Source organism: Callithrix jacchus, chromosome 14 (assembly GCF_049354715.1).
Source record: "Callithrix jacchus isolate 240 chromosome 14, calJac240_pri, whole genome shotgun sequence".
Lineage (NCBI taxonomy): Eukaryota > Metazoa > Chordata > Mammalia > Primates > Cebidae > Callithrix > Callithrix jacchus.
Window position 1 is genome coordinate 103508025 of NC_133515.1, and position 26440 is coordinate 103534464.

General features: G+C 45.0%; 1 protein-coding gene across 17 annotated transcripts in view; it reads right to left on the reverse strand.

Moving 5' to 3' along the window:
* Positions 1 to 26440, reverse strand: part of GREB1 (growth regulating estrogen receptor binding 1) — a 161887-nt gene that overhangs the window by 101250 nt on the left and 34197 nt on the right. For 4 of the 17 annotated variants that reach the window (XM_078348502.1, XM_078348493.1, XM_078348503.1 and 1 more), the window contains exon 1: positions 328 to 551. The exons of the other annotated variants lie outside the window; for them this stretch is intronic. The gene's annotated coding sequence lies outside the window, so the exon portion shown is untranslated. Of the gene's footprint in view, positions 1 to 327; positions 552 to 26440 lie in introns of those variants that run through there. 17 annotated transcript variants of the gene reach the window in all.

Genomic DNA, 26440 nt, shown 5'->3' on the forward strand with positions numbered 1-26440 from the left:
TAAAGCCAGGGAAGCAGAAACCAAAACTTCCCTCCAGAACCAACCAGGCCGGGCCCAAGAAGGGTTTTGAATTGTCTTAGCCTGTCATTTGTAAGAACACAAAGTAGTTATCTGCAACCCCTTTGGATACCATTTCAAACAATGAAAATAAGGACACCCATTGGTTAAGCGGACTTGCCTGGGTTTACCGCTCCCGCACCTTATCAAAGACCAGTGCTTTGCTATTATTCTGCTAAACACAGGCTGCAGCTGTCTTCATTACAAGTCAACACAAACCAGTCCAACCCCCAAAGCAGGTGCTCCCTTGCAAAGTCAAATAAACGGTACCTTACAAAGCTGGTCAATCAGGCACTCCACAGACCAAACAGCCAAGAGCAGCCTAAGCCCAGCAGAGGTGGAAAGCGTGCAGGGACTCCCGCCTCCTGGGCTTTGCCTTTGATCTGCGCCTGGAGGCGTGGGGCGCGCGTAACGCCCTGCTGTGTAGAGCCTGGCTCGGGTCGGCCTGACACCCGGCAGGGAGAAGCAGCCAAGCCAGCCGGGGGAAAGGTTTCAGAGCTAGTATCTGCTCCCAGAGCTACAAAACAACCAAAAAAAAAAAAAAAAAAAAAATCAGCAGCAGCCCTTCCAACTGGAGCTTCATCCGCCTGGTGCCTGCTGGGTCAGATGGCAGATGCCACCATTTCATGTCTTCTTAGCCATGAAGTGTTGTTCTCTTGGGTCACAGTGCTCTCCACACAGGTACATACCAATCTGTCTAACCACCAGTAGTTAAACTGATTCTTTTTAAACTACATGGAAGTTTGTGTCCTTGGAGTGGAGCCACAGTACGCTGTGCAGAGAACAAAGGGTCAGGAGAAGAACGCGGGCTTGCAGTGGAAGACAGTCAGCTGGCAGCCGGCTTGCCTCCGAAGGACCACAGGTAGCGCTGACCTAAGCCACGTAAGTGAAAGCACATGCCCCTTAAAATAACTGCTGTGAATACCACGGAACATACCGCAACCACGAAGACTCCCTTGAGAGTCCCAGGATGACATATTCTTACTCTTCTTTCATTTAAACCATTGCTACCACTATAGAATCTTCAAGAAAACAGCAGCTGGCTGGGCACAATGGTTCACACCTGTAATCCCAGCACCGTGGTAGGCTGAGGTGAGAGGATTGCTTGAGCCCAGGAAACCAGCCTGGGCAACATAATGAGACCACATCTTCACAAAAAATAAAAATTAGCTGGGTGTGGTGGTGCATGCCTGAAGTCCCAGCTGCTTAAAAAGTTGGGGTGGGAAGACTGTTTGAGCCCAGGAAGCAGAGGTTGCAGTGAGCTGTGATGGCGCCACTGTACTCCAGCCTGGAAGACAGAGTGAGACCCTGTCATAAAAGAAAAGAAAAAAGGAAAGAGAGAAAAAGAGAGAGGAACAAGAGGGAGGGGAGGAAGAAGGGAGGGAGGGGAAAGTAAGGAAAGAAGGAAGGAAGAGGAGGAGGGAGGGAAGAAGGAAGAAGGGAGGGAGGGAGGGGGGAAGGAAGGAAGGAGGAGGAGGAGAAGAAAGGGAGGAAGGGAGGGAGGGAAGAAACATGAGCTCCTGTCCAAAGCTCTCTTTACATCCCTGTTGCAATTGACTATTACAAATCCAGGACTCCTGATCAAATTCCAATTCAAAGAGGAAAGAAAATAAATCATGAGAGCCCTCTCCAATTGCGCTAATACCTTTAACTCTGCTTTTTCTCTTCTTGCTAGAATCACTGACTTCCTGCAAGAGTGACTTCAATATGACCCAGGGGGTTCAAGGTCATTTATCTTTTGTGACAAAGGCCAAAGAGGTGGATTACTCCTGTTGGTGCTCCAGTCAGCTCGTAGAGTTCCCAGCTGTTCCTGGGCTCATTCCCCAAAAGTATCAGGCGCTACAGCGTAGAACCCATGTGATGGGCTTGTTCGTTCCCAGGCTGGGCAGGGCCTCCCTAGAAAGGGCTGTGAAGACCCCACCCATCCCTGCACCTTCATCTCCAGGCAGGGGTGGCACCCCAGGAGGTTCTGCCAGAGTGAGTATCTGCAGCTCTGAAATGCTCGTCAGGGAGGCACACTGGGCTGTGTATATGGAGTGCCCCGTGCCTTCTGCCACTCAGGGCACCCTGTGTAACAGTGGGAAACTAGAAACTAAGGAAATACCCAACAAGAAAGGCCTGCTTAACACAGCCCGCAATATCCACGGGCATAGAAGCTACGTGCATGAAGCGTCTGTAAATGACACAAACATGCTTAGGATCTAACACTCGGCAAGATAGATTTACTGTATAGAAAGATAGGAAGATCCTGCAGATCATTTTAAGTTCTTAAATACGATATCATATATATTAAAATACATATGTGTTAAAATAGAATATATTATTATATTTTTAGAGAAGCGGAGAAAGAGCTTAAGCAGTCGAGTTTTTTAAGATGGTGAGCTCTGGACCCAGGTTTGAGTTTGAATTTTCACTTATTGGATATTAGACCTTGAACAAGTTACTTAACCTTTATATGCCTTCGTTTCCCTAACTTGATAAATGAGAAAAGCACTTGCTTCTTAGAATTGTGTGGATGTAATAATTACTATGTATAGGGTGCTTAGACTGGTGCCTGGTACATATATAATAGTACACATACCAGGATAACAGTAATGATTATTACCACTACTAAGCTGGCAACCTGTAAATTAATTAATTAAATGTGTAAAAGGGACTGAAAGAACATATCGGCTGGGCATAGTGGCTCACGCCTGTTATCCCAGCACTTTGGGAGGCCAAGGCAGGCAAATAACCTGAGGTCAGGAGTTTGAGATCAGCCTGGCTAACATGATGAACCCCCATCTCTACTAAAAAAATATGAAAATTAGCCAGGTGTGGTGGCAGGCACCTGTAATCTCAGTTACTTGGGAGGCTGAGGCAGGAGAATCTCTTGAACCCAGGAGGAGGAGGTTGCGGTGAGCCATGAAGCCACTACTGCACTCCAGCCTGGGCGACAGAACGGAAATTCCATCTCAAAAAAAAAAAAAGAAAAGAAAATATCTATGGTACTTGCCTCTAAGTAAAAGAATTCAAGGATTTTTTTTAAAAAAAAAAGCTTCTTTTATCTGTGTCATAAATTGCTAACTTTTAAAACTGATGTAACTTATTATTATAAGGAGAAAATTAGCAAAGTTGCCTTCATTGGGTCTGAATTGCAACAGCTTTGAACCAACTATGCTTTCCCATTACTGTCAAAAATAGGCTTTTGATGTGAAAATAGCATTGAGGCACCTAAAGAGGAGAGCGCTCACCTCCAGCATTAACTCTGTCTGCCGTGTGGCTCTCTTCTCAGTTTAAATCTGCAACTCTTTGCTCAATGCCAATATATCTTCTTGCCATAAATCTCTTTGTTCTGTTCAATACAGAATGTTCCTCTACTCCTGGCCAAATCCTCTTCACATTAAATATGACAATCCTAGCCACAGTTTGGCATTTTTTGGCGTTTTCTCTTTTTAGCCACAAAGGCTAGAAGTGATTACTTTCAAAAAGCAGAAAAGACTCTACCTATCTAACAAAATGCTCTAGAAACCATGATAACCACGATTAATACATAAATATGGCTTGGCTTTTACAAAACATTTCCCAGAGAGGTTTCCAGATGACTAGAGAAAACAAAGCTTTACTGGGACAAACCCTGTGGGGTTGGTGCTGCCCCGCTGCCTGATTGCTGACTGCCTGAGGCACAAGCAGCATCTCTGGGTCCTGTCACACCTCTGACTCTTTGCATGTGCTGTGTTCCTCCTGCCTGGAAAGCCCTTCCTCTTCATTCATCACATGGACTCCTACTTATCCCCCAAGACCCAATTCAAGCATCTCATTTATTGTGTGGTGGTCCTGGCCCCCCAAAACTGAGCTGGGCATTCTCTTTGTGTCCCTACCACTCCTGTGTAGGCTCCAGGCTTGTGGGGGTCTCCCAGGACCATGGTTATCTGTGTGCTTCCCTCTCTCCCCTGCTGCCTGGAATCCCCATGATAGCAGAGAGCACGGAGATGTACGGCCTAGGCGAATCACAGTGCCTGGGAAACAGAAGGTATCTGAGAAGTATATTTGCAGGGTGATGGTTGCATTTTACAGGGAAAAAAAAAAAAAAAAAGAGTTCAGAGTAACAAGAAGAAAGAAGATGAATGCTTCCGACATCCACATCCAGGCAAAATGTCGACATCCTAGAGATTTAGTGGACATAGCCAGGAAGTGGGGAAGATAAAACAAATAATGTAGGTGGGGCTAATGCAACCTTTTTCTATACTCTTGAAAACCCAAGGACCCCAAGCCCTCCCATCTAGTTAAAGATTTTCCTCAGCCTCTCCCCGAATCCTAGACTATCAGACCTAGAAGTAACCAAAGAACTCAATCAATGCATTTCAATCAACAAACACCTTGTTTCTCTTTTATTTATTTATGAGACAGAGTCTTATTCTCTCACCAGGCTGGAGTGCAGTGGTGGGATCTTGGCTCACTGCTTCTCAGGTTCAAGTGATTCTCCTGCCTCAGCCTCCCAAGTAGCTGGGACTACAGGCATGCACCACTATGCCCAGCTAATTTTTGTATTTTTAGTAGAGACAGAGTTTCATCATGTTGGCTAGGATGGTCTCGATCTCTTGATTTCGTGATCTGCCCGCCTCAGCCTCCAAGAGCGCTGGGATTACAGACGTGCGCCACCTCGCTCAGCCTATCTTTTAAGTGTCATTCTGTGTGCTAGGCACTGGAAACTCAAAGAATAGAGGGAAAGTCCTTTCCTTGTAAAAATGCCATTTAATGGAAACAGAAATTTAGATTATGATATGAGAACTTCTAATTAAACATGGTAACTGACCCTTCCTGAGATGATCTTCAAAAGATACTGAGTTTAAATAAGTAAATAAGTAAATAAATAAATAAGTGGGGTGAGGTATTTTAAGCCACAGTGATGAAAAAATGGAAAGGAGGCCATTAGCTAACAAGAGGTTCAGGTTTCATAAACTTCCAGAAGCCAGACTAGAGAGGGAATGTGAGCTGACATGGGAGAAGGGTGCATACCTGGGAAACCAAGTGGCCCTGAGGAAATCCAGACACTCAGACATGCCAGACAAGTGCTAGGAGGAGCGACACTGGGACCAGGTGACTTCCGTGAAATGCCGTCTACAGAACAGCTGGCCCCTCCACCTCCCAACCCAAGGGACAGATGAAGATCCCCCAGGAGCCAGGCGTTCACCCCAGCTAAAAAATACAGAATGCTCTTCTGATAGAAAATGAAACCGACAAGAACTAGGGCCACTCACACACAGTCTGGTATTTAGAGGCCTCCAGAATGCCAGCCAATTCAGTCCTGAGCACCCCAAAAGCAGCACCTGCCAGACACCAGTACCACCTGTGGACACGACACTCCCCGTCGACCTTCTCTGCCTCATTCTTAAACACACAGGAAAATCCAAGGGTCACGTGGCACTTAAGAAAACATGAAAACAACATCTGGGAGAAGAAACAGAAGAGAAGACACCAAAGCAATCAGAGAAAAACCAGGGATATGTGAAGAAGAAACACTCCCCTCCGCCCCCACCTCCAATTACTATCCTCAGGAAGATCGAGGGCCACACTCTGTTTCCCAACCGACTCAAAAACCACACAAGAGGACCTTCACAGGTGAGCCTGTTGATCTGGTCTTACTGTTGAGGGACCCCTGGGTAAACCAAAGAGTTTTGCAGAAAGGCTGGAGGTAGGAAGACCGCACACTTCCCACTTCAGCACACAGCGTCAGCGAGAGTTGCAGTTACAAGCGAGTTCAGCTATAACGCTTGTTTTCAAACTGCAAATCTGTACAGACAGATTGATTACAGAACAGTTGGAACGTTGCGAGTTTTGTGTATGCTTGGTGATCTCCTCTGCAAGAAGCACAAAAGTAAATCCAGAAAAATGGTACCCAACTGAACCCAGCTGCTTGGGAATACACAAAAGGCACACACACCAGCCAAGCACCTACCAGCCACCTCCAGTCACCACACTTGTTAAAAGCCATGTCCTTCCACACATGATGTCAGAACTTTCCACAGGACTCCAGGTCTCTGTCCTTCCTCCACTTCACGGGCTCTCACGAGCCACAACCCTGCCACTGAAGAAACTTCATTTCATTTGCCTTTGCACTTGGAGGGAAAAGTCCATCTCTCCTGCAGCATTCATGTATCTCTTAGTCATTCAGCATGTATAAAACGCTGCTGCCCTTTTTGTTAGCTTTTCATCTTTTTAAAAAATGTGTCCTTGATGAAGTTTTTGAGAGCTGTTCCCCTAACCCTGTATTTGTCATAAACCCTGTGGTTTGTATTGCCCAATCTTGCATGGTGCAATAATTTTTAGGAACACATATATCATGTTACAGTAGAAATGATTATACATTTACATTTCTGCCTACACGCTACAAATTTTCAGGAGTTCTCCTAGGGGAGAACATGGCAGGAGAGCATGGTGTACAGATTCTGGTTTAGAAAATTTGGTCTCCACAACTGAATTTCACACCAGGGACCCCTACTTCATTATTTCTGGTTACCCTAAAACGTTCATCATCTGCTTGGCTTTCTCCCTGCACTGACTAAGCTGGAGTCAACTGTTGGATTTTGTGGCAAGAAATCTGTGTATCATCCATTTTTTACCTCCATTAAATATAAAACTAAATTCAACCATAAATAATGAAACTGTTGTTCCCGGCTTCCATGAACGGAGTCTCAGGGACGCTGTGGAGCTGGGTGTGCCTGGTCTGGTCCCCGCCCCCTCACCCGAGGAGCTGTGTGACCTTGGAGAGCCTCCCTCACTCTCTGGGCTCCAGTTTCCTCAGCCATAAGCAGAGATAAGAGTGCTGACTTCAGAGCTGGATTTGTGAGGATTAAATGAGATAATGGAGTAAAGTATTAGCACAGTGGCTGACACTTCAGTGTTTTCCCATTTATCTTTTTTTTTTTCAAGATGAGTAATCTCTTTTCTGGTCATAAACATAATCCTCCATCTGTCTTGACTTATTTACCTACATTGAAATTGCATCCCAATCCCCATCTCTATTTGAATGTGGAGCTTACAAATTGCAAATATAAATAATTAAGATGTGCAAAATCCCTTCACTTGCGGCACCAAGGCTTTCGTTTCATGTTGATTAATCTCTCTTCTTGCATTTCTCTCCCATTAGTTTGGAGTTGTCATTCATTCCTTCATTTATTCATTCACTCAACAAACATTTATAGGTGCCTGGTATTACTAGCTATGTGAATGACTTAACTTCCCAGAGCCTCAGTTTTCTTGACAAAAGGAGGATAATAATACCTCTATCACAAGGTTGTTGGAAGGCTTTCCTTGACACCAGGGGCATAAAGCACCTCTGACACCATCTGCCATATGGCAGGTGCTCAACAAAGGATACCTTTGACCGGTATCATAACGATGATAATGACTATCCCTAATGGTGCTCCAACCTGGATAACGTAAACACTTTCGACTGCACTAGGATGGACAAGCACACGTCGCTGGGAAGGTCTCAAGCCTCCCTCCTCCCACAGACCCAAACATGCTGGAGCAAATGTTTCACTGGCTGCAGAACAATGAGTCTGATTACAACCCGCAGATCTGAAAAGGCACCAAGCTTGTTTATGTATGATTCATCATTGTCTGCTGTGGCAATCAGAAGTATTTTGGTTGCTTCTAGGTCAGAATGACCCAGTTGCCACACTTTTTTTCACTGCTAAAGTTCGTAATGAACCTTTAAACAAAAACCAAAGGCGTAAGGAAAGATAACTACTTCGTGGCTTTTGCTCAAAGTGAGGGCATTATCAGCTCTGCCCTTCAGAAGCAAGCCCTAATCAAGGAAACCATTCACACGAGATATTTTTTATTTTATTGGACACAATTGAACACAGGTATAATCTTTATGCCCCCTGCCCCACACTGCAAGACTGGAGCTCCTAGCAAGTTATCTTTCCATCTGTTTCCCCAGCACCTACCAGAAATAAGGACCATGACAGTGTTTATTGATGAAATGTTCCTCTATGCGGGTTGATTTTCAAGCAGTAAGAAGAGAGAATTAATGACCCCAAACATCTGATCTTTGCTAAAGTCTTCAGGAATAAAGAAACATTTCCCACTGTATTCTTGCTAACGTTGATTCCTTAGCAAAGATAATTTCAACTTATTTAATATGGTATATTCAAATCACAGAAAGTATGAGATAAATAGAAAGCAGAAAAAAGTATATATAAAGAGAGAAAGTGGTATCATTCACATCCTTAACACCTAATATAATTGTAATTTTATTAAATGCATAGAAAAAAGACTGGGAGGAGATACACAAAAATGTTAACAGCCAGCATTTTAAACACAAGAATTTGGCCAGGCGCGGTGGCTCACTCACGCCTGTAATCGCAGCACTTGGTGGGGCTGAGGCGGGTGGGTTACTTCAGGTGAGAAGATCAAGACCAGACTGGCCAACATGGCAAAACCCCGTCTCTATTAAAAATACAAAAATTTGCTGGGCATGGTGGCTCACGCCTGTAATCCCAGCTACTTGGGAGGCTGAGACAGGAGAATCGCTTGAACTCAGGAGGCCGAGATTACAGTGAGCCAAGATGGCACGACTTCACTCCACCCTGGGTGACAGAGCAAGACTCTATCTCAAATAATAATAATAATTAATTTAATTTAATTTAAAAATAAAAAGAATTATAGGCAAGTTTTTTTCTTTCTAATCTTCTGTATTTTCTAAATTTTTTTCTAAATGATCACATGTAATTTTTATAAACAGCTTTTTGTGGATAAATTGTAATCATGAAATTCCATCAAGCTTGAGTCTCTGTGTAGGCTGCGCAATGTGGAACAGATGAAAGGACCCGTATCCTGGAGTTGCACCAACCTATCTGCCAATCGCCAGCAGGCAAGTCGCTTCACCTCCATACAATTAGTGGTCTGAACTAAACCAGCCCTTCTGAGGCCTAGGCTCTAGCTCGACATCTGTTTTATGCTTCAAGCAACTACATTCCCACAGTAAACTGGGAACCTACTGCGAGCTGAATGGAAGCAAATGTCCCCAGGCCTGAGTGGCACTGTCTGAGCTGACCTCCAGTGCAGGGACTGAGGCCACTCAGGAAGCAGCCAGGACACCTGCCCACACCCTCCCCAAGGGCCCACCTATCTAGGGAACTCCTTCTCCTTGGAGCAAGGCTAGTTTTGGGGGACCAATGGAGTTACGGACTGGGATGGGCAGCGCTGTGCAAAGGGCTTCTCTGGCCTGAGAGAGCCAGGATGGCTTCTGCTCCACAAACACCAACCTTCCCCACCCTTCTGGGCCAGCCTCAGATCCCGTTTCCACCAGGCAGCTTTCCCACATTGGTCCAACCCTCTCTCTAACCCCTTTTTAAAAATCGTGTGTATTAAATTTAAGTAGATACAAAAGAATATTGGTATTTATGTTGCAAAGACTCATGATATAATGAACACCACGCACCACTTGTAGGTTCTTAATAAGCACATCGTGGTCGTCGTCTTTGATGCCCCCTTCTCGTCCTCCATTCCTGCCCCACCCATAACTCACATTCTGAATTTTATGTTTATTTTTCCGTGGCTCTTCATGATTTTAACAAAATGATAGATTTAATTGTAACTTAACTTTTTTTTTTTTTTTTTTTTGACGGAGTCTCGCTTTGTCACCAGGCTGGAGTGTAGTGGCGCAATCTTAGCTCATTGCAACCTCTGCCTCCTGGGCTCAAGTGATTCCCCTGCCTCAACCTCCCAGTAAGTTACTTTTAACCTAATTTTTAACATAAATTTTGCTGCTTTTTTTTTTTTCCTATTTGGCAAAGACCAACTTTAGTATGCATAAGAATCACCTAGGGCCAGGTGCAGTGGCTCAAATCTGTAATCCCAGCACTTTGGGAGGGCAAGGTGCATGGATCACTTGAGCCCAGGAGTTTGAGAGCAGCCTGCGCAACATGGTAAAACCCCATTTCTATGAAAAAATACAAAAATTAGCCGGGTGTGGTGGCTTGCACCTGTGGTCCCAGCTACTAGGGAGGCTGAGGCAGGAGGATGGTTTGAGCCCAGGAGGTCAAGATTGCAATGAGCCAAGATGGTGCCCCGCCCTCCATCCATCCTAGAAAACAGAGCGAGACTGTCTCAAAAAAAAGAAAATCACCTGAGGGTCTTATTAAAATGCAGATTCTGTTTCAGTAGGTCTGACCTAGAGCCCAGAAATTTAGCATTTCTGACAAGCCAATTTAACTTAATTTTCATTCAACTTTTAACCTAAGAAACATACTGTTTCATTTTACATTTAGTTTAGTATAGTTTTATATTTTCCCAACTGCCTATGAATGGGCTCATGTTGTCTGGATTTTCTAAGACTTGCTTTTCTGCCCAGTACAATGTTTCTGAAGTTTGTCTACAATGTTGCCTGTATCTGTGAGTCATTCACATTCAGTGCTGTGTAGCATTTTATGAGATCAACATACCACTTTCTCTTTCCAATCTACATGTCTCTTTGAGTTATTTCTAGTGTTCAGTAGAGTACACATAAAACTTGTATCAATCAACATTACCATTTGTCTCCTGTCACACACACAGGTTGCAAAGCTGCCAGATAACTCCAGGGGCTCACACTGAGGACAACATAAATCACTATCCTAGAGCAAGCAGGTGGTACCCACTTATACGCCCATTACCAGGTAAGTAAGTAAGTGTTCCGGCGGCTCCGCAACCTCATCCACCCTTGTCATTGTCAGGCCTGTGAAATTTGGGCAGTCTGGTTCATGTACAAAGGTATCTCACTGTGGCTTTATTTTTCACTTCCCTGTTAGTATTGAAGTTGAACGTCTTGTCATTTGGGTATTTACTATCTGCTTCTTGTTTCTTTTCCGTTCCTAAGCTAGCACCTCAGTTTATCTTACCAAACCTAAAGAAACTTCTGTGGATGTTCATATCTGGTTCTTAATTTGTTTTAGTTCCTGCCTTACCATATATGCCAATGTGTCCTTTTACTGCTTAATAGGTTATTTTCTCTCATGGGGATTGGGGGTATTCTCCCATCTTTACAGATTTAAGGCAGATTTGTCAATTTCACTACTTTAAATATTCTTTATGCTTCCCATTATTTTCAAATGAGGCAGATTCTCTGAATCCTGGTAGATGGGAATTTTCAAAGTCACTGTGGGCAAAAAAAAAAAAAAATGTATATAAACTAGGAGAAAATAAAGTCTTCTATTTTTTTGAAGATAATAACTGCTGCAATGCAAATCTGCACTTTGAGTAATAAAAGTCACATTTTAATAATGTAGAGAACTGCCAATGCCTGTTGAAAAAGTTGCCAAGGGCTTGTTCTTTATTCAACGTAATTAATGAATGACTTCTAAAAAATGTTGTCTGGTTATTCTTTTAGAATAAGTATCTATACACAGCAAAAAAAAAAAAAAGGTAAAATTTGACAAATATACATTATTTCACAAGAATATTGGTATTAAGGAGTTTGCCCAGGGAATACAGACTTGGTACCAGGTAATGCTTTTAGACAAAGCATAACTTGGTAAAGGATTTTACAGAATATTATACTCGGGAGGCTGAGGCAGGAGGACTGCTTGAGCCTGGGAGTTCAAGGCTGCAGAACTATAATCATGACTGTGAATAGCCACTGCACTCCAGCCTGGGCAACATAGTGAGATTCTATCTCAAAAAAAAAATTCTGTAACCATAGATTTTACAACTGAAAGGGGACTCAAAACTCTCACCTAGTCCAACCCTTTGACTTATAATAAGAAATTGTTACATCATTTTAAAGACAAGGAATAGAGGAACATTTGATGTGAGTAAATAATTCTGCTACTTTCAACTAGGGTATCTGCACTGTGTAAGTTCTTGCCATGTATGGATATATTTGAAGATCTTTCTGCCATGAATGAGCTTTCACATAAATGCAGATTTAGAGTAGATATACAGTGATAGAAAAGTCATCATTCTTCTGTTTCACCAGTGACCCCTAGATTTTTGTGATCTGTTCCTCAGACAGTTACAAACCTATGAATTCAGAGCCCTTTCCTGGTGTGAACAGCTAGGACCAGGAAGGTCTGACATAATCCCTGGTGTACTGTTCTCAGGATGTTTTGTGTTTGGTAGAATTTGATTTTACAGCCTGAAAAGGGCTGATTCTGAGATCTTGTGTGTTTATTCTGTAGTTATTTGATTGTCAGTGCAGAAAGAAGATAAGCCTTCAAAAAAGTTAAAGGGAAAGGAAATTAAGGACTTAGGGATATTGAGAAGCCTTAAAGCAGTTTGAGGATCTGTATCAGCAGAATGACAAATGTGGCTGACTTTGTTAGACTGTTTTTGGGATTACAGTCAGGTGTTGCATCCTCCCAGATCTCTTGCACTCTTCCTTTGGAGCACCTGTCACACAAGCTCTTCATGCTTCAGTGTCTGTCTTCCCACAGGACCTTGAACTTCATGAGGGCTAAGACCACATCTGTTTTACTACAGAATCTCTGGAGCCTAGGCAGTGCCTGCTGTCTCATTGAATAGCTCCTGGTTGAATGAATCAGTGCAGTCTTGCTACTTGGAGAGGCTGGCCTTCAGGAAAGGCTGACGAGGGGACAGGTGGTCCAGCCAATCCTCCAGATGCCCAGGTCCCACTCTGGGATCAAGCTTCCCCACAAAGCATTTTTAGACTGAACAGCTTGGTCCCTCGTGGGGTCATCTTTCCACAGTTGCACTGAAATACTATAACCTTGGCTATTTTCTAAAACCATTACAGTAAACAGCCACCATACGGAGTTGGCTTTGGCATTTCCTAAAAAGTCCACTGTACCATTTATATGAGGTCCCACAACCAAAGTTACTTTGAGAATTGAATGCTGTGATAAAACATCCTTTCCCTCGAAGAACTGATGCGCCTCTTTCCTTCTAATAATATGACTAGTAGCACTTATCACTTCCCCATTTTGTTTTGACCACAGGATAGCAATAGGTTCATTCAAAAAAGAAGCAATGACCACTTCAGGGAAAGCCAAAAACTATTCAGGACAAAAAACGAATAGTAGTACACTACATGGCTCCGCTGCCAAAGTGTTTACATGACTATAGTGATGCATACATTGAACTGGGCTATCAAAGTCATAAATAACTGTAGTGGAAGGATGGAGGGCAGGATGTGGGTGTCTGTGTGCAGAGGATGAGGCATGTGTGAAAGACAGCAACATCTTATCTTCCATGCTAGGAAGTTTAAGAATATTACCTAAAAATCAAGAAGTAGCAAAACATGTTATTTAGAAATATCAAGATAATTACCAAAAGAATCAGTTAAAAAGATTGAAACTGAGAGCAGTGGCTCATGCCTGTAACTCCAGCACTTTGGGAGGCTGAGGTGGGTGGATCGCATGAGGCCAGGAGTTTGAAACGAGCCTGGCCAACATGAGGAAACCACGTCTCTACTAAAAAAAAAACAAAAAAATGGCTGGATGTGGTGGTGGGTGCCTATAATCCCTGCTAGTTGGGAGGCTGAGGCAGGAGAACCACTTGAACCGGAGAGGCAAAGGTTACAGTGAGCTGAGATGGCACCACTGCATTCCAGTCTGGGTGATGGTGAGACTCTCTCTCAAAAAACAAACAAAGAAAAAAAGATTGAAAGTTGCTGCTCCCAGAGAATAAGATAAGGGAAGTAGGCATGAGTAGCTGTAGAGAATAAGACCACAATTAGTATTGAATACATAATGCTATTTAATCTTCGCTAAAATCCTTGTGTTTTGCTAATGAGAAAACTGAGGTTTATAGATATTAAGTAACCAAGATCACATAGCTAGTAAGTAGTTAAGCTGAGATTTTAATCCAGCTTTACTGAAATCCAAAGCTCATAATCTTTCTACTATGTTCTGCTCCCTCTCTTATTCTCCTCTAAGAGGACTGGTGTTATAAAGGAAGAAAGCTCAGAGCCATATAGTCTCATAAAGTGCCATATGGTGTAAAAAAGAAAGAAATGTGACAAAGATGAGTGCAGAAGAGTGAAGGGCAATGTTTAAGACCATTCATAAAACCAGGGCTCTCTCCATAATTAACCTGCACGAACCCAAGCCCTCTATGGATTTTTCTTGCACTAGAACAAGTTAAGTTGGCATTGATAAATGAGAGCCTTCAATAAAAAAAAAAACCCCTGCCAAATGATGCTTCTTTGCCAAGCTGAAATACGCTTTAGAAGCACCACCCACAGATGACAGCAGAGTCACTCTCTGGGCCAAGTGAAACTCAGAAGGCACTTGACTCTATGCACCCTGAAGCTTTACAACAAAGGATCCATCAGGGCACCACAGAACATGGGGAAAGCAATGATGCTGAGAGTCAAGGCAGGAGGCGAGTTTGTGGCAGGATGGAGCCAGGGCCAGGAGACTCTAGGTGCGTCATTCAGAATCAGGCATATGAAGTTCTGAACCCCACCTCACACTACATCCTGCCATGCTGGTCTGTCTCTGAGTAGGGCAGTCCTGGTCTGCAGTGTCATTTTACACCCCGCAGTTGGTGCTTCCCTGCCACCAAGAGTGGCAGAATTTCTGTGTGAGTATAGCCTCCCATGTCTTGGCCAAGTGAGGCCCAAGTCAATCTACTGAGTAGGTCATTCCAAAAGGAAACAGGCAAAAGGAAAGCGGAAAGAGAATGTGCCCTGGATGCCTTTTTCTTTCCTTGAGACAGAGTCTCGCTCTGTCACCCAGGCTGGAGTACAATGGTACAATTTCAGCTCACAGCAACCTCCACCTCCTGGGTTCAAGTGATCCTTCTGCCTCAGCCTCCCAACTAGCTGGGACTACAGGCACAAGCCACCACACCTGGTTAATTTTTATATTTTTAGTAGAGATGGAGTTTCACCATGTTGACCAGGCTGGTCTTGAACTCCTGACCTCTAGTGATCCACCCGCCTTGGCCTCCCAAAGTGCTGGGATTACAGGAGTGAGCCACTGCAGCTGGCCCAGATGCCTTTATAAAGACCCCATTAAACATGTTTAAATCGACTGGCTCCTGTCAGTATGAGTTCAGGGAGGCACCTCACATATCAATAATCATTTTTGGCTGCATGTAATAGAAGCTCAACCATAGTGGCTTAACCCAGGAGGGGTCCGTCCTTCCCATGTAACAGGAAGTCTGCAATGATCTCAAGATCAAAGCGCCTCCTGCCATTTGGAAGGCAGCAACTGTAGCTCATGTTCCAGACCAGAAGGGAGAAACACAAGGGATGAAAAGAACATGGCCGCTCTACCAGGAAGACAACAGCTTTCTAGAAGACCCACATAATAGGTGTCTGCTTACAAAACATTGGCCAGAACTTAGTTTTTTGGCTACCTTAGCTCCGAAGGACCCTAGGAAGTCAAGCTTTGGGCCGGGTACTCTGCTATCCCTGACAAAATCAGGGTTCTGCTGGTTAGGAAGGCGGGGCAAGGAACAGGGCTGTCCGCCACAGAGGCTCCAGCATCCATGCAACCAGTGATGGATGAGAAGATGACTGATGTGTTTTGGAAAGCACAGTATGAAAAGTAACGAAAGAACAAAACAGAGCAAGGCCAACTATGTCCCAGACAATAAGGTCATGCTGACCTTTTGAGAAGAGGATGTTCTCACAGGACGTGGTACTGCAAGACAAACACAGAAATACCAAAGTGCTGTTTACCATCCCGCAGAGGTGGCCGTTTCCACCTAAGCATGGCACACAGACTGCCCTTAGAGGGTACTCTCGCCAGGATTTCACATGCCACGTCACTTCACCCTCAAACAGTCCTTGACTCTTGGCTCTGTCCTCAGGAGTCATGGACACTTCCCCTCCATCTGTAAATGCCACCCAATCTCATGGCTGTCAATTGGCAAATGTACTGCAACCTGTTTGGCATTGCAACCTGCCTCCTGGGCCTGGCCATGAGGAGTCAGCCCACCTCCTTCAGACCCTGGAACAAACTCTTTCCTCTTCACCAAGCCTTATCAATAATGTCCAACTTGTCTTCTGAAACTAACACCTTCTACTGAGAAGAGGGAGGAAAAAGATGAATTTTATATTGAAGTGTTTAATCATTTCATTATGAGGAATACAGATGTGCACTGACAAATTTAAATGCAATGTGTACTGGCTGTGTGTGTGTGTGTGTGTGTGCGTGCGCGCGCACACGCGCGTGCATTTCTTCAGACATGATAAACTGTGATCTTTCTTGTGAATAAAGAGTCCTTGGGCTGAGCCTGAATGAGCCTGAGAGAAGGCCTGTCCCAGTATGGATTCATGGGTACCATCCTGTCAGAAAGCAGTTCCATTCTGTGCCGGACACTTTGAACCAATCTACAGAGGAGAGACATCGGTAACCAATGGAGACCCCCACATCATGAGCTGCATAGGCTGCGAACACAGAAAGCTGGGGGCAATGAAGCTAAAGCCTCCGGTGGCCTGTCTGTGGTCACCTGGAAAAGGAAACAGCAAGGAGACCGATCAGAAAGACTGAAAACCAGGGTTGTTTGCAGGTCCTCCTGCCTTTCTGGTTTTCATTTGAATCACCACATTAAGACTTCTGCTTGGAATACCAGACATTTATTCAAAATATATCTTAGAACTCAAGGACAGTTAAGAGCTCTGCAGATCGCTGTGTCAAGGACAGGATGCCCATTTACTGCATCCAAGGAAGGACACTCGTTACAGAAGCTGTACCAATCAACAGATTGTTGTGGGCCATCTACCGTGGTATCCCAAGACCAATAGATTCCAAAACAAAAGTGATATTAAAACATTGAATCCAATGAACATGACTTTTTTCTCTTTTTTTAACTTTTATTTTAGGTTTAGGGTACATGTGCAGGTTTGTTATATGTGTAAGCTCACGTCATGGAGGTTTGCACAGATTATTTCATTACCCAGGTATGAAGCCTAGTACCCAATAGTTACTTTTTTCTGCTCCTCTCCCTCCTCCCACCCTCCACCCTCAAGTAGGCCCCAGTGTCTGTTGTTCCCCTCTCTGTGTCCATTGGTTCTCATCAGTCAGCCCCACTTATAAGTGAGAACATGCAGTATTTGGTTTTCTGTTCCTGCGTTAGTAAGCTAAGGGTGATGGCCTCCAGCTCCATCCATGTTCCTGCTAAAGACATGATCTCATTCTTTTTTATGGCTGCAGAGTGTTCCATGGTGTATCTGTATCACACTGTCTTCATCCAGTCTACCATTGATGGCATCTAGGATGATTCCATATCTTTGCTATTGTGAATAGTGCTGCAAGAAGATGACACTTTTCTAACTGGAAGATGTCAAACAAGATGCATGGGATGGATGACAGGCACTTTGGGAATCCTGGAGTAATATGCTGAAAACAACAGAATCTTCATTTCATGCCTATACAGGCGAAGGGGATCTATATATTAGACATTGCATGGCACTGCTGTCTCTGAGTCTGTACAGCTAACCTGCTCCCCACTGGGAGCCTCCCCAGGTCACTCTGCTTGCATCATTCTGTGCCCCATCAGATGTGCTGTTTCATCAGACAAAGGGGATGTGTCTATGGACTTGAACTCCCTAAAGCAGGAATCAAACTGCACCTGTCGGGGTGTAAGAACCACATGTTCAGTGGCTGTCCTCTTCAAAGCCAAAAACTCCAGGAGGGCAGGGACCATGATTTCTTGGTTCCTGCTGTAAGTCCTGCACCAGTGTGCAGGGTCCAGCACAAAAGCCAGTACTCAGGTGACAGCTGTGACAGACCCAGCTGAGTTCAACTTCCTAAGCCTCTTTCAAATATAGAGGCTTAAAAACCATTAGCTGCAAAAAGACTCCACTTTAACCAATTTATGCTGGAGGTTGCAATTTTTTGAATTGCAGACGTGTGAAAAATCAGACCCTGGCAATGACCTTGAGCAGGATGTAAATATTTCCCACATACTTAGTGTTCCCATAACAGAACACGAGGCATAAATGGGTTTAATTGTTCTCCTGGGACTCATTCATATTTAGAATTAAAGTTAACACCTAAAAAATATCTAGTTGAAAATCTTGTAATGCAGATAACATGTGCAAATGTGCAGAACCCTGCACATTTGACTTGGGAATTGTGCAGGAAGCCGGACAAAGCCAAACAGACAGATGCCTCTGGGGGCTGATCTGTGCTCCTCTTTCTCTTCCAGGCAGAGAAGCAGAGACTAACTGCAGACCACTCCATATTTTGAGTTTAAAGAGCCGAGATTAACCACACCCAGAGGGAGAAAAGCAGAGATTATAATGTGTAGACCACAGATCACTACAGGGCATATGTGGGAACAGGGCCAGGTGCAATGGGGTGCATTGGACAAAGATGAAGAGCATCAGTGCCGCCCACAAAAGTCTTCTGTGGCAATAACTACGGTGTGGTGAAAACTGGCTCAGAATATCTCCAAATACAGCACAAAGAAGCTAACAAGAAATGATACGCATTATTGGCATTTTGCAAGATTTTCAAGTAGATTTATTTACATGTTGAAATTCACTTTGAATCAGAATGAGTTCTTTGATGACAAAGGAAAGGCTCCATAGCTGATGTTTTGAGCCTCATATATGACAGAGAATTGTCACTGGGGTTAAGGAACACAAGATGAGTGGAAGTGAAAGAGCTGAGTTTACAGCAAGGGAGCTTTCCAAATCAAGGGAAGCTGCAAAGTTGAAAAACAATTCATCTACGTGGGACACAAATTGTTTTATCCTTTAACATTTTTAGAAATTTTTAGAAATTCACATATGCCAATTTTTAAAATATCCTTGAATATCAATCACTTCTGTTCTGTTCTGTTCCGTTCTGTTCTGTTCTGTTTTGGAACTCCTTGAATATGAATCACTTCTGTTCTAAGAGATGAGACTAGGCCAGGCATAATGGCTCATGCCTGTCCTCTCAGCACTTTGGGAGACCAAGGTAGGCCGATTGCTTGAGCCCAGGAGTCAAAACCAGCCTGGGCAACATGGCGACACCCCATCTCTACTAAAAATACAAAAATTAGCTGGGTGTGGTAGCACATGCCTGTGATCCCAGCTATTCAGGAGGCTGAGGCAGGAGGCATCACCTGAGCCCAGGGAGGTCGAGGCCAAAGTGAGCTGTGGTCGTGCCACACCACTCCAGCCTGGGCAACAGAGTAAGACCCTGACTCAAAAAAGAAACAAAAACAAAAAAACAAAAATGGAAGAACAAGAACAAGAAGAAACAGAGAAAAGACCAGCATAAATTCACCCTCGCTGGGTGAGTGCTGAGTCACCTACACGTGCCTGGCTCAGGTCCTGATAGACCATGAAGCTCCCAGAGCAGAGGGCATAATAATTCAAGCACTACCCACAGTGGGATCCCAGATGCCCCCTGCTAACTGTGTGACCTTGAAAACATGACTTAATCCCTCTGCACCTCAGCTGCCTCATCTGTAAGATGAAGAGAATGGTAGTACCTACCCACGGCAAGCAGGATAATGGCTCCCCAAATACTGCCACACCCTAAGGCTGGGAACCTGTGAATATGTGACCTTACATGGCACTTTGCAGATGTGATTCAGGTTCCACACTTTGAGATGTGGAGATAAATGCTGGATTATCTGGTGGGGGGTCACAATCTGATCACATGAGTCTAAAAAGAAAGAGACTTTGCCATCTGTAATCAGAGATAACACAAGAAGGAGGAGGAAAAGGAAAACGGGAGAGGGAGGGTGGAGAAAGAATTCAAAGCATGAGACAGACTTGTCCAACTCTGCTGGCTTTGAAGATAGAAGAAAGGAAGTTCCAGCCAAGAAATGTGAGCGGCCTCTAGAAGCTAGGAATGACCAGCAACTGATAACCATTCCCTACGGGGAACTGAATTATGCCCACAACCCAAAAAAGCAACGAAACAGATTCCTCCTGGAGCCACAGGAAAGGAATGCCGCCTTGCCGACACCTTGAATTTAGCCCACTGAGACCAAAACCAATCTTCTGGCCTCAGAACTGGAAGACAGATAAGAAATGTGTGCAGTTGTAAGCCAAAAGATCTATGATAATTTGTTACAGCTGCAATAGGAAGCTAATACTCCATCTCACAGGGTTGCTGTAATGACGATATGAGTTTAATCTATAAAAAGAGCTTATAAAACGGGGCTGGGTATTATGGTAAGCACTTAATCAAAAAAAGTTAAATGATTAAGTGCTTACCATAATACCCAGCCCCGTTTTATAAGCTCTTTTTATAGATTAAACTCATTTCATCATTACAACAACCCTGTGAGATGGACAGGGTCTTGCTCTGTTGCCCAGGTTGGGGTGCCATGGTACAATCACAGCTCACTGCAGCCTCGACCTCCTGGGCTCAAGCAATCCTCCCATCTCACCCTCTTGAGTAACTGAGACCACAAACCTGAGGCACCGTACCTGGCTAATTCTTGTCTTTTCTGTAGAGATGGAGTTTCACCATGCTGCCTAGGCTGATCTTAAACTCCTGAGCTCAAGAAATCCACCCCCTCGGCCTCCCAAAGTGCTGGGATTATAGGCGTGAGCCAACACACCTGGCCTCATTTAATTTTTTAATGGTGAACAAGAGAAGTACACTTCATGTTCTCACAAAACTTCAGTCTTGAGGGTGAGAGGCTAAACAGTTAAACAAGTATCAGGCCAGGTGCAGTGGCTCACGCCTGTAATCCTAGCACTCTGGGAGGCTAAGGTGGGTGTATCTCCTTAGGTCAGGAGTTCGAGACCAGCCTGGCAACATGGTGAAAACCCCCCTCTCTACTAAAAATTATAAAAATTAGCCAGGAGTGATGGCAGGTGCTTGTAATCCCAGCTACTCGGGAGGCTGAGGTAGGAGAATCACTTGAACCCAGGAGACGGAGGTTACACTGAGCTGCAATCACACCATTGCACTCCTGCCTGGGTGACAAGAGTGAAACTCCATCTCAAGAAAATTAAAAAAAAAAAAAGTTATCATAAGATGTGAAAAGGCTAAGACCAGGAAAACACAGGACAATCAGAGAATACCCGGAGGGCTTACTAACTTTTAGAGACCTAATAAATACCCTCAAAGATGGCCATTTCCTATGTTCAAAATTCCAGCCTTTAATAATCCAACAAGCAGTAACGTTCAGATAGCCCTCACTGCCATCAACTGTGTCTCTGTAAGTTTTATTAAACTACTAGTCTGATTAAAAGAGAAAATAAATAATTGGTGCCTTTCTGCCAAAACAATTTTTGGAAGATATCTGTCAAGAAGAAAGATAAGACTTTTGAGGAGATTTTTTCATTTAAAAGGTCTTTTTTTTTTTTTCACTTCACTTTACTGCCCTATCTACTGCTCTACATATCTGGAGAACCTGCCCAAGTTCTATTCAAACTGACACCAAAATATCATCAGAATCTAATGTAAATTGTCTCAGCAGCTTTGAGGCTTAAAGGACACGCTGCAAACGCATCCGGAGGTCAGGACTGGATGGAGATGGGTCTGCATTAGCCAGGCTCATGCCACGCCCCACCCCTGCCCTCTACCAACTACAGCAGCAGCAGCCCCGTGCACAGATAAAGCCTCATCTTTTTTGGCACCCTGACCCTCAGTGTCTGAGATACTATGACAAGCTCCGGAGAGAAGAATAGCAAGTTTTTCCTACTGAAAAGAAAGGAAAACATAGTCACCCTACCCAAACAGCCCACATGTACCTTTAAATGAGCATGACCGCTTTCTCCTATACACTAATGTTTTAATGTGTCCATCTTCAACTTTCAATGATTGCAAAGTCATAAATTCCACCCAAACAGATCTCCCTGTTCCTCCTGACCTTGACATCAGACAGCGGGAAGGAGGCCTCAGTTTCCTCAGCAGGTTGTCCACTCCGTTGTAGGCCATAAAATAAAACCATTGTCTATAATTTAACATGCACATTCCATTTTGTTAGTTATTGGATCCTTTATTCCTCTGCTCCTGAAGAAAGAGCACTAAATTACCCTTTCTAGCAAAATGCCCACAGTCAAGGGGAAACAAAAACAAAACCCGCTCCTTGAAACCTCCCCCGTATTGTTAAGTTACCAGCATCTTTAAATTACTGCTAAAGATGCTTCACTACTAGTTGTTAAATGTAATAAACAAGAATTATATTAGCACATTTACAACAAAAGATCCTAAGTCTGGGCTGGAGTAAGGCTAACATATAAAACGAGACAGGTATGTGGGAAGACTTCTTGAACAGCTGCAGGAAGCCAACTCGTAGTGGGCAGCTATAAAACACCAAGCACTTCAGCATTTTGGGAGGCCAACGCGGGTGGATCACGAGGTCAAGAGATCGAGACCATCCTGGTCAACATGGTGAAACCCCGTCTCTACTAAAAATACAGAAAATTAACTGGGCGTGGTGGCGCGTGCCTGTAATCCCAGCTACTCAGGAGGCTGAGGCAGGAGAATTGCCTGAACCCAGGAGGCGGAGGTTGCGGTGAGCCGAGATCGCGCCATTGCACTCCAGCCTGGGTAACAAGAGTGAAACTCTGTCTCAAAAAAAAAAAAACCACCAAGCACTTGACTTCACCCTTCAATAACTGAGCTGGTACAACGGCTGTCATTGCTGCCTCTGACAGATAACAAAACAGGCTGGCCACACAGACAGGAAGTGACGGCAGAATCAAAGGTTTGATTGACTCCAAATTTTGGCATACCAGCTACACCATCAATATATGGCAACAAGTCACTACATGGGAATATTAAGGAACATTCATGTAAAACAGCCTATTTTCCAAATGCCGAAAAGGTTCTCATAAAATGCTATGACAGATATAAGAGTTTTAGGGAGCCAGGATCCTTTGAGAGTTTCCGAAATGAGAAACAAGTGGGAAGATATTTGCAAATATAATAAAGAAGTTTCAGGAAAAGTGATTCACCCACTGAACAAAATTAGTTATAATTTATCCCAGAAAAAAAATTGTTAATACATAGATTTCTGTTAACAGGAATATATCTTGGGCAAAGAACATGCTTTTAAAAATGGACCAGCCAACAGGCTGCCATGCTTTACCAAGGCATAGCTAAGGCTTTACCAAGGTATTTACCAAGGCAACAGGCACTCGCTGCTGTGGTTTGACAAGTGATTTGTGTGACCGTAGCCACAGAGCCCTCTGGAGGACAGAGGGACCAATCCCACCCAGCAGGTTTATTGAGCATTTGCAGGACTCACCAGGAACTGATACTCTGCTCTCCCTCGCCACCCTGAGGAGAGTGCCGTGATGGGGACTGCTCCACAGCTAAGGCTCAGAGACCCAGCCAGGCCACCCCCATGAGAATCAACACTAGAATCCAGGTTTGTCGGAGCCCCGAGTTCAAACCCACCGCACAGGGAAAACTGGCCAGAGGAACAAGTGACCAGTCCTAAAAGCTACAAAAGTGGCTGGGGTATGACAGATCCCAGGTACTGGGAGAAGACAGGAAGACTTGGCCACAGCAGCCACGGAGGCTGGGGAAGAGGGTAAGACAAGCTCTGGAAGGTGGTTCCCAGAGCATCACACTGTCCACTCTGAAGGCACAGGGGTGGGATCGAGACCACTATGTCCACACTATATGGACTGTGTGTCTGTATGACAACCCACAATGGGTGGAGAATGCCATGAAGCCCCTTACTCTCCATTCAAACTCTCCCAACTATCCCCCCTTCCTCCTCAAAAAATCTGCTCCCAGAAAATGCACGTTTGATCATAATCCTCTCGGAGAATGAACCAGCAGAGACAGTCGAATCATAACCATGGAGCCAACAGAATCCAAGATGAATCCATGCTTCTCTTGTCGTGAAATGAATCATCCAGTCACCATGTTTCCAGCCTCCTTTGGGTCACCCAGATGCAAGGAAGTCATCTGGGGAGATGCTGAGGTCCAGCTGGGGAGGTGAGGTCAAGGACAGGGATGTGAAAATGTAAAGTGTCAGAGTTGTCCCAGGAACCAAGCTTCTAACCAGGGTGAGATGAACTGCAGATCAAACACAGAGGATGTGGCTACCACCTCAGGGGAGAACGAATAAGCTTCCCTGGAGACACCTCCCCACATTGAAGCAAAAGCCCCTGGTCTTCCCCACCACTGAAGAGGTTCTTCTATTTCACTGCCTGTCGGTCTTAAGCATCTACAAATCAAGAAGGTAGGACCAGGCACAGTGGCTCATACCTGTAATAGGAGCACTTTGGGAGGCCAAGGTGGGTGGATCACCTGAGATCGGGAGTTCGAGACCAGTTTGGCCAACATGGTGAAACCTCGTCTCTACTAGAAATACAAAAACAATTAGCCAGACAATGGCAGCAATGACTGTAATCTCAGCTACTCGGGAGGCTGAGGCACGAGAATCGCTTGAACCCAGGACGCAGAGGTTGCAGTGAGCCGTGATCACACCACTACACTCCAGCCTGGGCAACAGAGCAAGACTCCATCTCACAAAAAAAAGAAAAAAAAAGTAACTGTCATAAATTGAACTGTCCCCCACAGTTCCTATGTGGAATTTCTAACCCCCAGTGCCTCTGACTGTGACCTTATTTGGAAACAGTGTCCTTGCATAAGGAATTAGTTAAAATGAGGTCACAGTGGAGTTGGATGGGCCCCTCATCCAATATGACTGGTGTCCTTATAAAGGGGGAAATTTGGACACAGACACACTCACGCCATGTGAATACTGGAGTTCTACTGCCACAAGCCAAGAAAGTCCTAGAAGGCAGGAGAGATGCCTGGCCCACCTCCTTCCCTACGGCCTGCAGAGGAGAGCAGGGCCCTGCTGAAGCCCTGACCTCTGACTTCTGGCCTCCAGGGAACTGTGAGACAATAAACGTCTGCTGTTTAAGCCACCCAGTCTGTGGGACTTTGTCACAGCAGCCCTAGCAAGCTCATACCCTGAGTTAACCCTATCTTCACCAAGAGGACTTTCCAGATCCAACCAACGCAGGTACTTCCCTGCCCAGGCGCCTGTTCAGATGAGAGAGTCTTCATCCCTGTAGGGTAGGAAGGAGGAAGTTTGATGGAATGACTCAAAAGGAATAATCATGCCACATCCCTCTGTTGTCAGTTTTGAACCCAGAGATCCAGAGCAGAACAGGAAGTACTGGACACACAGGACCAAGTCCCACAATCTCCTGTGCCAAGGACCCAGAGACACCTTCCACCCTGGCATACTCCCAGCCTCAGTCTGCACCCAGGCCCACTCAGCCCACAACCGCCACTCTTCTGGGTGATGAGGAATGTCCCACACCCCTTCAGCAAAATCCTGCACAAGGTGACGTCAGGGGCTCTCTGTTCCTTGGCACAGAATGTGGTCAAATGAAAACACATGGGCTCCCACTCACTCGCAAGCATCTCCATTGAGCACTTAACAGTCGTCTCTCCGGCCAACTAGCAAGCCCTGGAGAATCAGGGCCTAATTCATCAGTCAGTTTCCATGACGTCTGACACCGTGGGCACCAAACAATCCGCAAGCCCTGCTCAACATTAATCTGACCTCAATCATGCAGAGTGGGCACCCACCAAGCTGCCATCTGATGGCTCTGTGAAGGTGTGATGCTCCCCAGGCCTGGGGCAGCCCAGGTTTCAGAGTCATAGGGACTCGCACAAACACCTCTTGAGACATACCTGGGCCACACCCTGCAGCATGGGAAAGGTACCCAGACCCTGCACTTGGACCATCACGCTATGCTCACAACACTGCAAGGAGACAAGATCAGCACATCTGGGGGAAAGGCCAGACAGTAAGTAGCTGAATAGGAGGAACAGCTCAGGTGCTACTGGAATGTACAGAAAGGGACAAAGACAAGACTTGGAGAGGTTGGGAAGCTGAGCCCCAGTGTCCTAACGCTTCTCTCTGCAGGGCCCCTAAGCTCCAATCAGGAGGCATGTCCTTTCCTTATAAGCCCTTCCTCCAAAATCACTCTGGCTCCTATGTCTCATAGCCGAGACCCTGTTTCCACAGCTAACAATCTACCTTCAGATCAAGCTCCTTCCTCTTTTTTTTTTTTTTTTTTTAAGTTGATAGCACCAGGTCTCCCAACCAAGAACTGACCAGACCAACCCTGCTTAGCTTCTGAGATCAGGCACATTCAGGATGGTCCAGCCATAGACCCCTTTCTCTTTGTAAGGAAAGGCACTTGAGCCAGCTGGGAGGGAGGTGGTCACAAAAGGCAGCCCAAAGACATGTGCCTGGGCTGGGGCGGAAGGAGCCGGACAGGAGCAGCACCTTCATGCAGCAACTCTGCAGCACCGCCTCAGACAAGGCACACAGGCTGGTACTGCTGGAGGGCAAAAAGCAGGGAGGCTGGGGGCAGCGAGGAAGAGGGCCAACCTGGCCTTGGAGGGGCCACAGGACACAACCCCAGCCTACACTCAAAACCTCACTCATACAAGTGACCCTGGGGCCACTGCTCACACCAGGGAACCTTCCAGACACCGGCAGAGAGAGCCACTGGAATAATAAGCAGCGATCACATCATCCATGTCCCAGA